This window comes from Dromaius novaehollandiae, chromosome 13 (genome assembly GCF_036370855.1).
Source record: "Dromaius novaehollandiae isolate bDroNov1 chromosome 13, bDroNov1.hap1, whole genome shotgun sequence".
NCBI classification, from domain to species: Eukaryota; Metazoa; Chordata; class Aves; order Casuariiformes; family Dromaiidae; genus Dromaius; species Dromaius novaehollandiae.
Window position 1 is genome coordinate 9002742 of NC_088110.1, and position 15401 is coordinate 9018142.

Below are 15401 nucleotides of genomic sequence, written 5' to 3' on the forward strand. Positions count from 1 at the left end.
TAAATACCCTGAGCCGGATCCAGATTAATTTCTCTATAGAGGCAAGTTCTTCAAACTAAAGCACTGTCCTGCTGGAGAAGAGCTATGGGCAGCCTGAAGGTGCCGGTCCCTGTGCCCGGGCTCCCCTGGGCTGCCTGGTGCTCATTGCAGCCCTGTGCGGGAGCTGTCGGCATCGGCGTCGCCCTGCTGACGCGCTGCAGCTTAGCTGGCAGGCTGAGCCCATCCTCTGATGCCACCTCCTGCGACCTGGGCTGTTACTGAAACCAAAAAGTGCTGAGTGAGTCGAGCTGAATAACATAGTCACAGGTAACAGCAAGACGCTTTCAGAGTCTCCCGAAGGCGGATTTGCACGTTCCCTGGATGCATGAGCTATTTTTACTGAAGATAGTATTTATTGTAGCATCCTGCAGATGACGCTTCTCTGGCCATTTTGCTGTTTTCCATTTGAAATTAAATTATATGTTGTGCCAAAAAAGTGACACAACAGGATGAGATAACTGGAGTGCCTTAGAGAAGGGCTAAGTTGGGGGGGGGGTTATACTACTCTTCAATACTTTATAGACTTTTATATTCCAAAATGGATGAAAGTGCCCTTATAATCTCTTCCTAACACTTGCCTTTCGGAGCACCGCTCCCTGCGGCTGCTTGTCCCACCCTTGCCGTGGTGGGACGCGGTTGCCCAGCCACCATCGCAGGTCCATGGTTGTGCGCCAGCCCTTGCCGGGTGACGCAGCTGTGTGTGTCAGTGTGCAGGGGCTGTAGAGATGGTTGTTTTTCAGGAAAGTCTAAAGAAAAAAAATCTGTCTGGTCTGTTCTTTAGGAAAAATGCTGCCAAAAAAGAAAAAGGAGGAAACATTGCTGCTTGAGTTTTACACAGCGTAACCTTTCCTTAGGGGCGCCGCAGCCCGAGCAGGAGCGGTGCTCGGCGTGGGTCTGCTCGTGGCTGACATCCCGCTGCGAGGGGCCCCGTGGGCACGGCGGAGGCTGCCGTTTGCTCTCCCCTTCAGCGCTAACAGCTGTCTGAAACTTCTCCGTAGTCAGCGGGGACCGCTTCTCCCAGAGTGTCGCTTCCCTGCGGAGCAGCAGCTCCTGCGCTACGCTGGCTGCGCCAGCTCCCAGCCTGCCCTCGCGGACCCTTCCCGGGGAGCACAGCCCGCGGCCGCGCGCTGGAGTGGCCTTCGGCTACGCTTCGAAGCGCTGCCCGGCGGAGCCGCTGCTGGGGCCGTGTGCGGTGGCGTGTGCCCGGCCCCCGCGGGGCTGCCCAGGGTGGCGGCGAGCCAGTGCTGCCCAGCGCCGCGGGAAGGGGGTAGTCCCTGGCGCCCTGCGTGTGGGTAAGACGTGGCGGGGTGGCGTCTTCTGAGGAAACAGCGTGGGGACAGATTGCCGTGGATCCACGCGGTCTGGTTTTGTCTTGCTCTGTGATCTAAATAAATGTGTTAATAATTTATTGAGGAAAGAGACTAACAGGTGGGAGGGAGATGATGGAGGAGGGCTCGGTACAAAGTGGTGCAGGGCAATAAAATATCCAAGCCACTCATTAAAAGCGGGGCAGTGTCCAGGCAGTTAGAGATGGGCAGGAGAGGAGGAAAGACAGGCAAGACGTGTTGCAAGGGTGTGAAAGTCTGCGGGAAGCGAGTTTGGGCATTTCTGTGCAAATGCTAAAGGAAATGCTGGGTTTGTTTCAAGAGCACCAGCAGAAGCCCTGGAACAGGATTTATTGGATAGGGTTTATATCAGCAATGATTTTTTTTCTCTGCGCATTAAGTTTAAAGTTAAAACTGCAGATGAAGAATAAGAGGTTTCTGGTGCTCAGAAGTCAATGTTCTTTGCCCTGCCTTGACCGGGCCTCATGTGCCCACGGCTGTCGAGGGCGCCTCGCGGTAGCCCAGACCTGACCAGGGCAGCTCCAGCCAGCTGCCTTCCCGTGCGGCAGCGCCCGCGTTTCGGAGCCAGCGGTGTGCCCTGGAGGAGCTGCGCCGCCACTGCTGCCTGGTGAGGACCCAGTTTGCCGTCGCTCTCGGGAAGGAGGCGCGTTAGGGCGCTCCGTCGCCCCGGCTTCGCCAGCCAGGCAGCGGGAGCTTCGCGGCGGGAGCTTCGCGGCCGCCCGGGCTGCAGGCGTGACCGCTCAGTGCGCGCTTGCTGCTCAGCTCTGCTGGCTGACTCTGTCCTTTCTGGTGTGGCCGTGCCATTGATCTGTGTGTGAAACTAATAGCAGACAAAAGCTATTCGGAGATACGTTAGAGCCAAACGTCTTTGCTGCTGGCTCTGTCCACAGAAAGGGAACTGACTGAAACGACACGGCAGTGACAATATTAGGCACAAAAATGGCAAGAATTTGTACCATGAGGAATTTGTCATGCTGCAATCTTAGCAGATCTTTCAGGTGTTTAAAAATAAATATTCAACTGAATCTCATCAGGATCATAAAAAAAAAAATTAATCTTAATTCTTCCTGATCTTCACATTCTGCGTTTTTTGGGGAATTGAACACAAGCTGATGCTCAGGGAATGGGGGTCCAATTCTTGCTGTGTGACGTGCTTGTGCGAAAGCTTGCAAAACAGACATCATCTGGAAAACGGCAAGAGTAGGGCTAGTTCTTAAAGTCTTTAAGCACTTTCTAACATGCTGTGCAGGTTTCTGGACATAATTTTGTGTTATTAAATGGTATGTGATGGGAAAGATGGTCTAGTCTGGGACATCAGCTGGATTTTTGTATGGTACTGAAAACTTTTCTGATAACCCTGAGGCTGTTGCTTACCATCTGTGTTTCTGGGCTCCGGGGATGTGAGGAGGGCCGTGTTCAGGTGCAGGCAGGGCTCTGACAGTTTGAGGATGGACAAATACTAGAGAGATTTATTTGCTCCATTTACCTTTGATTTTTGTACCCACCAGCAATATTCATAGGGAATTGTAATTTGCATTGATTTCTATATATTTAATGTTTCCTAAAGTTTACTTTGCAGAAAAGTAATATTGATCTTTTATGTAGTTATGGATCCTGTCTGTTCCAATGCAAGATACCCCATGATCTCTTGATTTTTTTTTTTACACTGTTAATAGTAGTTAGTGATTAGTAAGTAGTAAGTGCTTTTTAAAAAATATTTGGAGGCAAAATATTCTAGGGAGTTCTTGAAATTTCATAGTATCACTACTAATGGGCTGGATTTCAAATAAATTCTAATTTGATTAATATGTGGCAATCAAATACATGTGCCCATTCTGTACGGCACGCGTGCCTTTGGAAACATTTGCATCCCTGACCTGCCTATAGCAGAAAAGCAGTGAAATAAATGCAATGGCAACACTTTGCCGAACTGTGTTCCAGTCAAAATCCTTCCCCCCCTTTCATTCACCTCTAACTACCACTGAAAACCCTTCCCCTACGAGCTCTGCGAGGCGTTCGTCTGGCACCCGTGCAGTGCTCGAGCCCTTGGTGGGGGAACCACGATGGGCGAAAAGCACCCTGACAGGAGGTACCACGGGAGTCATGGCGCGGCTTTGTATGTCTGTCAGCTCGCGCTTCCCTAACGCGCAGCTCGGTGTCCCGGAGGGAGAGGAGCCATCTCCCGGAGGGAGCCGGGGCGGCGGGGGACGCGAGGCCTGGCTGCGGGGTGCTGGCAGGCGCTGGGCCTGGGTGCTCGTGCGTGCTGGGACGTCCTTGTGCGTGCTGGGATGCCCCCCCGCAGCCCAGACCGGCCACCGGGCGTAAGGCAAAGCCACTTCAATTTTTTCCTGCAAAGAAAATCTACATCTCTGCTTCAGCAGGAGGATGCAGGTGACCCTGCGAGAAGAGCTCGGCAGCGGTGCTTAGCCCTGTTACACAGGTACTGCTGCACCGAGCTATCGTTTAGGCCAATAGTTGCATGTATTCGCTTTACGTTTGCGCAGCATCCTGGGCTACAAGGAGGGCAAGCGGCAGGCTGGAAATGGGCCCTGCTCCATGCGTGTCCCGGCTCCGCTGGCTTCCCCCATCGCTGCCGGCAGCTGCCCCCGGCCGCCGGGCCAGCTCCCGCGGTGGGCTGCTCTCCTGCCCCAGCCCGGGGCTGCGGCGCGGCTGGGAGCCGCTTTCCCCAGCGGGAGCCGCGTGCCGGGGGAGCAGAGCAATCGCTCTGCCGGGATCTGTCGTTCAGCTTGCAAACCCCTCTGGAACCACGTGGGAGGAAATATGTTTTGTAAACGTTAGTCATTACCAGCTAATGGGCGCCTTGGCAAGCGGGCTGGCTCGGAGGCGCGTGGGCGGCTGTGCGCGGGGCGGCGGGAGGCGCAGGGTGGCCTGCGACAGCCCATCCCTGGAAAGGCCTGGAGAACCGGGCAGGCCCCAGAGGCTGGTGGGATGGCGATGCTGGGCTGGCCGGCGGGGAAGGCGTCTCTGTCCTGCCCCAGGGCTGGGCGAGCTGCCCTCCCTCGGAGCCCATCTGCCTGGGGCGATGATGGTGACCGCTCGACCCATGGGGCTGGGAGCCTCCCTGGTGGCACTGGCGGGTACGTGGGGATCACAAAAAGTCGTTTATCCAAGGCCCTGCCCTGGTAAAGCCTTCCCGTCGCTTGTAGCAAAACAGCTTGGGCTTGTGTGCCTGTGGCGTCCTCGTGCCCCCCGTCCTGGGCTGGCAGCGTGTGGCCACGGCTTTCTGTCTGGCTTTCTGTCTGTCTGTCTTTTCCCCCTACGTGCTACTTTTCAGCTACCAGCAAATAATCCGGGAAATATTTGTGTTGGAAAAATTTAAATCTACTGTAGCTTCTCAGTACAGCCACCGGGGAAAAATATAACCCCGTGTGCAAGCGCGGAGCGAGGATTTAAAAACAAGCAGTGTCAGAGGTGACCGGCGTTTAGTCTTTGAAATGCTGCACGAAGCGCGTGCGGAAAGGAGGACGGGATTCGCGTGGGCCGTGCCGGAGGGCGACTGACCGGCCAGAGCGGGGCCCGGCGTGGGATATCGGCACCTCCCCGCACCCGGCCCAGGCGCAGTGTCCCCTGAGCGCCGGCACTCGGGTGGGACCTGCGGAGGCGGCCGGTCAGCACGTCCCCCCCGGCCTGCGGGTTTGGAGCAGACCGTCTCCAAAGGAATCGCCGGAGCTTTCCGCTGCCTGGGGAATAGCCGGACCCGGAGCTCCTCCTTAATGCCAGGCTTAATATGGGCTGCAGTTACTAATGTGCCTGGAAAAAAGCAGCCACAGGCGAGATGCTGTCTCCAAGCTGCACTAACGGAGTGATCAGCCCGTGTTGCTCAGTGCAGCGCGAAGGCAGGTAGCGTGTACGCTAAAACGGCTTTAAACAAGTACTCTGCGCATAGAGGATGCAAGGAAACAACTGGGCATGTAACCGAGCTGTTTATACACGTGCTTATTTGCGAAGATAATACAAATGATTAATTTAAACAATTAGTTTAATAAGGGCTTTTGCGTTTTGAAAATGGATCTGAAAGCTGTTTTTGAAAGCCTGTGTCTTCCAGGACCATGCTTGCGTGCGTTATCTGCGCCAAGCTCCTGGGGCTGGTACTAGGCAATCCGGTGTGCATACCCACGCTCACACCGCTCGCGCAGTGACAAATTGCAAAGCCATTTATTTGTCACAGGCTTCTGGTTTGCTCTTCTCTGCTCTCCTCTCTGTGCCTAATCACGAGCCTGGGACCACCTCTCAGGTGTGGGCTGTGTCTCAGGGCTCCTTCGTAGATCAGGGCACCTCCAGCAACTGTTTGCAGTGCACAGACCTGCTAACTACGTGGCCAAGGCAGGGGGGCAGTTCGGGATGGATTGGATAGAGTTCCTGAATCCTTGTTCCTTATATTGTGCCACTGCTGCTGTGGCTGATGCTTATATTAAAAAAAAAAAAAAGAAAAAAAAAAAAGGAGAGGGGGAATCACGTAAATCAGGAATGTGTTAGAAAAATACAGCGTGCATCCTTAAATACTGCACAAAAAGACTTAGCTGCTAGAAGTAAGCAGGTTTGCCACCCTGAGGGTCACCAAATGCTCCGTGGTCTGGAGGACTTCCGCATTCATGTATTTCCAAAGAAGGTAACCCAAACTGTGCTGGGGGGAGCTTCCTGATTCCAGGTGCTCTTAGATTTCCACAAAATTCCCAGGGCTCCAACTACTTTAAAGTCACTGGCCCAAGACACCAAATTGCTTAGCTTTGGAGTTTGATCTCTTGTAATGTGCCAGGGCACCAGAAACAGGAGCTCTAGCCCACTAGAAGGCCTTCTGACACATTAAGCGCTTGTTTTTTGTCTTGGAAGTCCATAAAGCACAGGGGCTGTGGAAATGGTGCTTTGGGAATGCCTGTTTATTGTATCCTGCTGATTCCAAGTCCAATTTACTCCTTTTACTTGTAAACGGATTGTTTTTTTCCTAACTGGCCATTGCGAACCAGCCCTGGAGTCAGGCTGGAGTGGTGCCTTTTTGGGGATCATCATTGGTAGCAAAGATTTTGCAGGCCAAATTAGGCCCTCGGAGACCAGTGAGCCAATGCAGCTGAGACCACCTTGTGCCTCCAGCTGTGATCAACAAGGCCAGATGTACCCTGGTTGCCAAAACTTTTGTGAAATACTGCACCATCGTGTATGACTAAATAACTACCTAGTATAACTAGCTTGTGTTATATAGAGTCTATTGACACTTGGGGCAAATACACAATTATTACTGATATAACGGTCAGTGATGTCCTATACCAGGTTCCCCAAGCTTGTTTCCCCCTTGCTTTATAAGTTATGTTCAGGAAACGTCCTAAGAAAAACTATTCTAGCAGCTACAGCAACCCCTGATTTCCACTCTCAGGCTTCCCGAAGTGGCGGCTCTGCAAAACGAAATGGTATTTGCTCAGCTGTTGCAGGACTCCTGCACCTCATCTTCATCCTACAAAGCGAACACTGATGATACTCTCCAGACCTGCCTTGTCCATCTAGGCCAAATATTAGCAACAGCCACGTCCAGCTGTCAAATGACTTAATTTGACTGGAGGCCCCAGTATGGTGGAGGGTTTAGCTCTCTCTTTCAAACAGCCATTTTCAAACTCTGTAGATGTGTTCCCCACAGCTTCTTCATTCATCTCCTAACAGCTACTGATCTAATTGTTTTGTTAAATTTTGCGCACGGTTTGTAGCATCCATTATCTTTTTTTACGTTGTCCCTTTTGAATTGCAGGCTCCACACTGACTCGTTCAGGTAGTTCCAGCAGACCTAGAAAGTCAATCTTCATCTCTTCTTGGTACAGTACCATCTACAGAAATCAGAGCATAAACGCAGAGCGAGAAAGGGCAGCAACAACAAGAGCAGAAGAAAGCAGTGTGCCTGGGAGAGGGGTATGAGGAGAAAAAGAGAGAATTTTCTTTGATGTATTCGTTTCCTCTTATTAGTATCCATCTAGTGGTGCTCAGGCTGAGATAGCTGACCTGTCCAAAAGTTAGTGATCCACACACAATCCACTCCCAATAGTGCAAAAGTACAGACATCACAGAATGAAAATAGCAGAAGTCAAGATGAAGGAAGAAACCATGGGCTGCTAGATATGAGTGGGAATAACCTAAGTTCACCCAAGTGGCAGAGGTACTATCTTAGTTTGCGGCAAGTGAGAAAAAAAATGTCTTAACAATCTCATTCTCCCACCAAAAGCACATCTCTTCTGTGTTTGCTATGCTGCTACTGCTAAAGACTGCCCACACTTGAAAGGGCCTGGCAGGCTGCAAGGTCAGCCTCGCACGCTCTCCTCTAATTGCGTGGGTCTGGCTGACCTCCTTACTCCGGAGCAAGGAAGGATAACGGCAGACAGAGATGACAGCGGAAAAAGCCTGGCAAAACTTTTTCTGCCCCTGTGGCAGGAGACTTGTCTGTATCAGAGACCACGATTTCCGCAGTACAGACACCCGAGGAACACCGGCTGTCAGCAGGGTGCTGCGCAGGGTGTTTTGGTTCCCAGGCCACCGCCGGGGTGGGAGGCCGGTGTCCTTGTCCTCCTGCAGATGCTCACGTTCAAAGGGGACGGAGCGAAAGCCGCAGGGCGTGAGACACGGCAATCAACCCAGCCTGCCCAGAGAAGGAGATGGCAAGCTCTGGTTTGCCCCACTCTCTCAGCGATCCTGTTCCACGTTGGGGCGTTTGGTTGCTTTCCTGTAACAGCCTGCAGGATGGGAAAGCAGGGAACATGTGCGTGTGCATCCAAGTGTCCATGAACCACTCCTGTTCTGTGCTCGTTCGATCGCTTCCTTCAGCGGCGGGTCCTGGAGGTGTCGTACCCCTTGTTTTGACTCCGTTTCTCAACCGAGAGGATGTTTCCTGTGCTGCGGTGGTTTGCCCTGTCGCTGGTGAGGTCTGTGCCTGACAGCGATAACTTTGGGACGGCATTCGTGGAGGTCCTAAGTGGTGCAGGAGCCCTCAGAAACGCGTGTCCCTCAGCACCCGAGCAGAGCACGTCTCTCAGCTTGCTGGTGGAGCGCTTGGACAACTTTTCCCAGCGATTTTCTTGAGATCCTGCCAATTTGGTAAGGCTGCGTATTGGGCATTGTTACTAGCTTAAAAGTTTATTTGAATTGCTCCCCAGAGATGGTGCCAGCTCTGTGTTCAGCGCTACTGGAAAGCGATGAGACAGAATTTCACGGAGACAGTAAGTCAATATCAGCATTCGTAGGCAGTGCTTCATAATAATGCTTTTTGACAAACGGAGATCAGTTCTCCAGAAACTTAGCTCAAGAAAGCAGAAAATGAAAAGTTGCCACAAGTTTTATTGCTGGTGCTTCATGTATAATCACACGGAACCTGCGCTGCCTTCTTGCTCAACATCTGTGTTCCTGCAGAGATGAAAATCTAATAGATGGACAGCAGTAAAACAAATCACCGGCTCTTAAAACTGTGGAAAGTAGTATTGCAGGGAATAATTACTCATAATCACTAAATAGTTCTGTAAAGGGAGAATGTGTCTTTAGAATATACCTATTGCGGCTAGAAGAAACTGCAGGGTGTGTCCAGTGGTTGTATAACTCTGCTGCTCTGTGAACCGGGTGGTTAAGGAAAGGCGATGTGACCTGAGGAGCCCTGCGGTGGGGCAGCGTGCTGTCCCTCTCGAGCGGCAGGCTGGCTGGAGGCGACGTGGTTATCGCCCCTGCGGTGGGGCAGCGTGCTGTCCCTCTCGAGCGGCAGGCTGGCTGGAGGCGACGCGGTTATCGCCCCTGCGCTGCGGGAGTCCGGGCTCCAGGCGCAGCAGCAGGGTCTGTGAGTCCTCCACGTTGGCTGTCTTTTCTGCAGGCTGTCAATGCGCTGCTGAGGGTGTAAGGACTGTCCTGTCGGTTTCCCTGTTAACTTCCTGCCCTTATGAGAAAAAAGGTAGAATGCCTTCAATTTTCAGAGGAGCCGCATTGATTTTTTTATAAATATATATATATATATATACACACACATACACACAAGTACACATTTTCTTTTACCGAGATCTTCCCGGCTGCCCGTTTTCCTGGGTCCCGCAGCGGCAGCACCGAGGGGCGGTTGGACCCTTGCTGCAGAAGACCTCCCCGAGGCCGGGTGCTGGGCTCTGCTCCGCCAGTGCCGACCCGCCGGCGCGGTGTGCTGCCCCTCGCGGGGGTGCCCGGGGCTGTGCCCGGTGCTGCACGCGCGGCGCGGCGTGGCTCAGCTCACAGCCCGGGTGCTGTTGAGTAGCCTCCCTTCGGACCATGCGGGATCCAGGAGCTTCAGATGGGAGTTGTGGGCATGACTGGGGGGAAAGGGAAGAGCAAAGCCTTTGGGAAAAACTCATATTCCAATACTTTAAACTTTCTTGATTTAAAAAAAGAGCCTTACTCCCAGGAAGGTTCAGAAGGAGAGTTGTACTCCCTTTGCCTCTTTGACTTGCAATGAATCAGGCCTCAGTAACCAACGGTCCGAGAAAAAATGTTACTCAAATACTGCATAAAACTATGGCTGGCTATAAATCACATAATTTAACTTACACTTACATCCCGCTGTGCTTCATTTTTCAGGAATACATTATTTTTTGGACTTACGTTTACCGTTCTGAAGGACTGTGGTCTCCGAAGATTAGTATCATGTCCATTTATTGCTATACAGTGCAATAAAAATGCATTTCAGTTTCTATATTTGTGTTGACTGAAATAGCCCGTTTGTGACCACTCTAACCTGTGTAATCACAGTCTGCCGTCTGCCTTGAAAGTCATGGTAGGCAGGTTTTTTTAATGCTAAGGATAGTTGAGGCATGAGATTCGTTTGCTGTTTTGATGAATGCACTTGTCTGTGGCCCACCCAGAGATAAAACAACCTTCTTGGACACCAGTTTTGACGTCTGAGTTTACCGTGTCTTTCTGCCATTTGTATTTGCAGAGACAAATGGAGAGAGGCTGAAAGAAAAACGCACACAATCTTTGTTGACCCTTCGCGGTGAGGATGCCGATGGGACCCCATCTTCAGGCTTAGTTTGAGCTCCACAAGCTGACAGTGAGAACAAGAAGCTCGGCAGGATCAGGTCGGGTTGCTGTGACATGGGTGTGATGGATTTTCTTTACGTGGAAATTACAAATTAACCTTCTTTAAATTTCTGTCGTACAAAGCATCTGTTGCTTTTACTTGGGGTAGGCATCAAGGCTAGGTTTTCCAGGGAATCTTAGACATCAAGAAAACTTGTTTCTGATCGCTCTCAACACTGGAATTTTTAAAAGTGCTGTGCATTTTTAATGATCCGTTTTGCACGGGGTTATCACAGTGTGCACAGGAAAAAATGGAGATGTTGTAATTAATGTATCAGATTCCTGCTTCTGATGCCACTTAATTTGTTATGTTTATACAGGGCAGAGTATTACAGGATGAACTAAAATATCCTGTATTAAAAAGATTGGGTGAAATCAGCTTCTCTGCACTGGAAGCGCTCCGTACTGCCCGGATCCCGGTGCCGCTCGTGGTGGGAGGAGCGCAGCTCCCGGCCTCCCTGGGACCCGCTCCCGGATACAGCGGGCGAAATGGAGATATGCCAGCGGCACCTTGAAGCGGCGTGCCTGCTGCGCTCGGGGACTCCGGGTCAGCTGTCCTTGCTGGGCGCTCTGCTGGGACGTGCCGCACTGCGAGAGCTGGGAGCTTCGCCGAGCAGGACCCACGGGGGAGGCCGGCGTGGAGAGCTCGCGTGGGCACCGCTCTGCGCCGGGTCCGCACGAAACCGTTAGCTCTGGGAGCAAAGCGTTGCTGGAGCGCGCGTTTCCAATGCTGCAGACGAGTGAAGCGTTGGGGTTTTTTGTGCTCTGGTTTGGATGCGAGGTTTAAAAAGAGCCTGCCCTAAAATACACATTTCACTGTCCAGGCAAAAACAAATGATTTGCGTATTTCGATGGCAGTGTCGTTGCTGCAGTAGGGCTCCTGCTGCTGGGCTTTCCCCAGGCTGCCGTGTTTTGGGTTCAGACCGCATCTATCTGGATTTTCACCTTCCTTCGTGGGTCTGACTCTGTTCATAGTCCTTTCAATAACAGCCCTACAAGCGTTTTTCACTGCTCTTATTACAGTTGTATTTAATCCCTCAGCACCTTCAGTTCAGGTCTTACACCTGGACTTGCAAGAAGTATGATTTTAAGGCCCTGCGCAGGTGTTTGCTACCTCCCTGCAGCCCAGCCTGGCTGCGCTGGGCCCGGTCAGCAGCGGGAGCCACGGGGGCCGGCCCCGCGGCAGTGCACGGAGGGGTGGCCCCAGCCCGGCGTGGGGCCGGGGCACGATGCCCTCTCCCACTCTCCAAAGAGCACTTTGTGTTCAGGTTTCGCTGGCGGGGAGTACCCTGCACCTAAGCAGAAAAAGGTAAAACTTGCATGTATGGGGGCTTGCACCAGTGTACCTACAAGAGCTTGAAACCGAAGTACTGTAAGCTGAGCTGAGATGCTCAGGTAGGTGAAGCCCAAGTGGCGCCAGGCCAGGCCAGGCGTGCAGCCGGAGGCCGGACCGACGACCGCATCTGTGCACGTCCTGGCTCCCGGCTCCCTCCCCGACAGGCCGGTTGCAGATCCCAGCGGGCTGCGTGCACAGGGGCCTCTCGCGTGTGCTCGGTTGCATTTTGGGGGGAAGAGGCTGCGTGCTGCGTAGGGGGGCCTCTGCTGCCCCAGAGGCGTCAAACTGCGAAACGTCACCTCCGAAGCGGAGCGCTGGCAGCCTGCCTCCAAAATCCGTGGTCTGGCGAGAGGCGAGGCACGGGCTCGGCATCGCCGGGATCAGCCATCCCGACCCCGCGGGGAGACCCCGGCGGCACCGGGCGCCGTGAGGCCTCTGCTGGCGTTAACCTCGCGTCTTCCCGCGGCGCTGGCTGGAGAGGCTGGTTTGTAACCGAGCTGGGGGTGCCGGTAATCCGTAAAAGAAAGATGGACAAGCTGTTACATTGTTATATTTCGCTACCTATCATTTTAATGTCACTTTTAATGTATGAATTATACCCCCATCGTGTGTAATTATATTTCTCCTCCCAGCCCTGCTCAAGGAACAATGGTGAGATGATGCTGTTAATATTAAAAACAGCACATCTCTCTCAAAAAAAGTTAGAGGTCACACCTTATTTCCTAGTGCATGAGGATAGTTAATCAAAAGATGATGGGACTGGAATGAGTCCTGCACAATTTCTTGTGGAATTTAATTAGAAAGGATGTATTAACAGCATCTGTATGTGCAACTCTGTTTTGCCTTGTAATGTGGATAGCCATACCTGGAGCCAGGTTCATGGAAAGCCTGTATCTCTCTTTTTTTCTCTTTTCTTTTTATAAAGGAAAATAATGAGTGAAAATCAGTAATAATAATACTTAATAGCAATAAACCCCAGCAGGAATCAACTTCTTATCAGTTCTCCTTAGAGTTTCTCTTTTAGGTCAAGAGATGGTGCTAATCGATGAGGCATTTTGCAAAAGTTCGTGCTCTACTTGTCCCAGTAATGAACCTTCAACCTTTAATTTTCTTAGCAGTGCATAGTTCCTCGATGGGAAATTAACTGTGGGGGCCTTTATCTTGGAGAACCAATTATTTATGCTAACCGGGGTGTTCCCACTGCTTTGACTCCAGTCGCGGGTTGCTTGGGCAGGTCCATTCCTGCGCTCTCCACTTGGTCACTGTGGGATGTGCGCTGGCATGAGAGCAATGCCTTTAAACTAGTTTCTTCCAAAAATTATGTACTGCAGTCCAGCAGCAAAGACCTTATTCTAGATGCAGATCCGTGGAGTACTGCTGCTGAATGGCATGATGGGGACATTTTTAAGTAGAGATATAATTTATTGTAACAAAGAGAAGTGGATTTCTGTCCCTTCCCACTCAATATAGACTGAATTTCTTAATATTCTTTTTTATTAATTTTTCTCACAAAAAAGAAAAAAAATTAATATCCTCGATATATTATAACTTGATTTCAATTACATGATCATAAAGTAGACTGTGTTTCTTAATGAATTAAGAAATGAAGGTTACATTAATTGAATTCAGCATGGCTTGCAAAACGCTTCGTTCAGGTGAAAACTGCTACCAAAATGCAGGGCGCAGTCATTGCTGGCGGTTTTCTTTGCGGGAGGGCGCGTGGCCTGGCCGTGCCGGGCTCGCAGGAGACCTGGCCGTCGAGCCCTGGCACCGCGCAGCAGCTTTCGAAGCCCGTGACAAGGGTCTGGGCTTGGCTTGGTTGTCTTTAGGGGAGGGCAGTTTACAGGCTCCAAAACGTAACATCCTCCTCTTGGATAGTGTGCAAACAATTTAAGTTTTGATGTGTTTCTGCAGAGGCAAATATGAATTTTGCCGTTGCCTTGGCTGGGCCAGGAGCTTGCACAGAAGTGGCGATTGCAGCTGAAGGCGTGCTCAGAGGTTGCCCGCGCACCTCGGTCCGACACAGCCGCTTTGCGTCCTCCTTGGGCAGCTTGGCCTGTCCCTGCGCCTCCAGAAGCGTGCCTCTGCTCGGAGCGGCACAGGACCCGGACGGGTCCGGATCTTGGCTCGCTGCCGAAACGCGGCGGGTCGGAGCGGTCCCAGCCTCCTGGCGCTCGCACCCATGCAGATGAGGGATACTGCCAGGGAAACCATCGGCAAGGCCGGTTCCTCGCTCCAGTGCGGGGCCACGCGGTCACCGAGCGTTGACGGCGCTACCGCCCGGCGCCCGGGGGCAGAAATGGAGACGAAGCTTTTGCCAAGCGGTATTTCGAAGTGACCGTGCTTCATCGCATCGGGGGCTGCCGGGTGTCGATCGAGATGTTGCCGTATGCGCGACATCCGTAGCGTGGTCTCCAGTCATGTCTGGCAAAGATTTAAAACGCACGCGTGTGAGCCAGGGTGATCCAGGCATTAATTTCTGAGCGCAGTCCTCGTGGGACGGCACGAGCCCCCGAGCCGTGGGTCTGTGGCTAGGTCCCTGCCCCGGCTGAGGGACGCGCGCGGTTGCACGGAGCCGGCGGCACGCTGCCGCCCCAGCAGCCACGCGAACAGAGTCACCGCGGGTTTGGCGCTCCTGCAGCCGCGGTCCCGGCCTCCTCGCCGGCGCCGGGGAAGCCTGTGTCTGCCTTTGCTCCGCGTCCTGCCGGATGGTGGTGCGAAAACAGCCGGTGCCGAGATCGGGGATGTCGCGCGTTGGGGCGGCCTCTGCCCGCCGGGGCTGCGGGTGTGCGGCTGCGGGAGGCTCGTCTGCCCCAGCGCCTGCGAGGGGGACACGGCGCCCTGAACGTTAACGCTGTCCTTAAAGCCTCGCTGTCCCTGGTGCTCTGCTCACCCCGGCACGGAGACGGGGACCAGGACGGGCACAGCGGGGGCGCAGGGCTGCCGTCCCCCAGCTAAGGCTTTTGGTCTGGACGGGAGTCAGCGGCTGAAGCGCAGGCAGCGACGGGGACTCTGGCTGCCACCGCACAACGGGCCAGGCGCGTTCGGGCTCTGCACAGAGCCGCTGTGCAAACGCCGACCTTGCAGCTTCCTCACAGCCGGTTTGCAAGCTGTTTTATTCTACATTTGGGGGCAGGAAAATTAGGCTTTGAAATACGCGTTGTAGCTAGGGCTGCGAGGAAGCTTAGGATCACAGCCTTAGGTTAAGACAGAGCTGCGATACATAAAGCATTAAAAAGGTGAAGCGTAATGGCAGCCTCCGAAGGCTCCTGAGCGGCTCCGAGGACGGCTGCCGTGCTGCTGCGATTTCAACGTGAATTACGTGGCGCTGGCAAGGACTGCCTCCCAGCTCTGTGCGCACCTCCGTCCCACCCGGGCGAGAGCCCGGCTGGCGGCAGCCGCACACGGGACCACCGGGACCTCGTGCGATGTGCAGCCGGCCGCGGCGCTGAAATGGAGGCAGCGTCGTGCCGGGAGACGTTTGCTTTCACCCCCGGGGCTGCTCTGAAAGCGAAGCTGGTCCCGAAGCGCTGTGCCGGGCTGGTTGCCGTCGCCGGCAGCGGCGGGTGCTGCTGCGTGCGGGGGATGCCCGGGGCAGGGAC

At 53.2% G+C, this 15401-nt stretch overlaps 1 long non-coding RNA gene across 1 annotated transcript; it reads left to right on the forward strand.

Annotated features, from left to right (window-relative positions):
• Positions 1-8286: 8286 nt before the first annotated feature.
• LOC135329771 (uncharacterized) lies at positions 8287-13282 on the forward strand. The gene is made up of 3 exons (XR_010391409.1): positions 8287-8474; positions 10321-10462; positions 10784-13282. It is a non-coding gene; the product is annotated as an uncharacterized LOC135329771 (long non-coding RNA).
• Positions 13283-15401: the final 2119 nt, after the last annotated feature.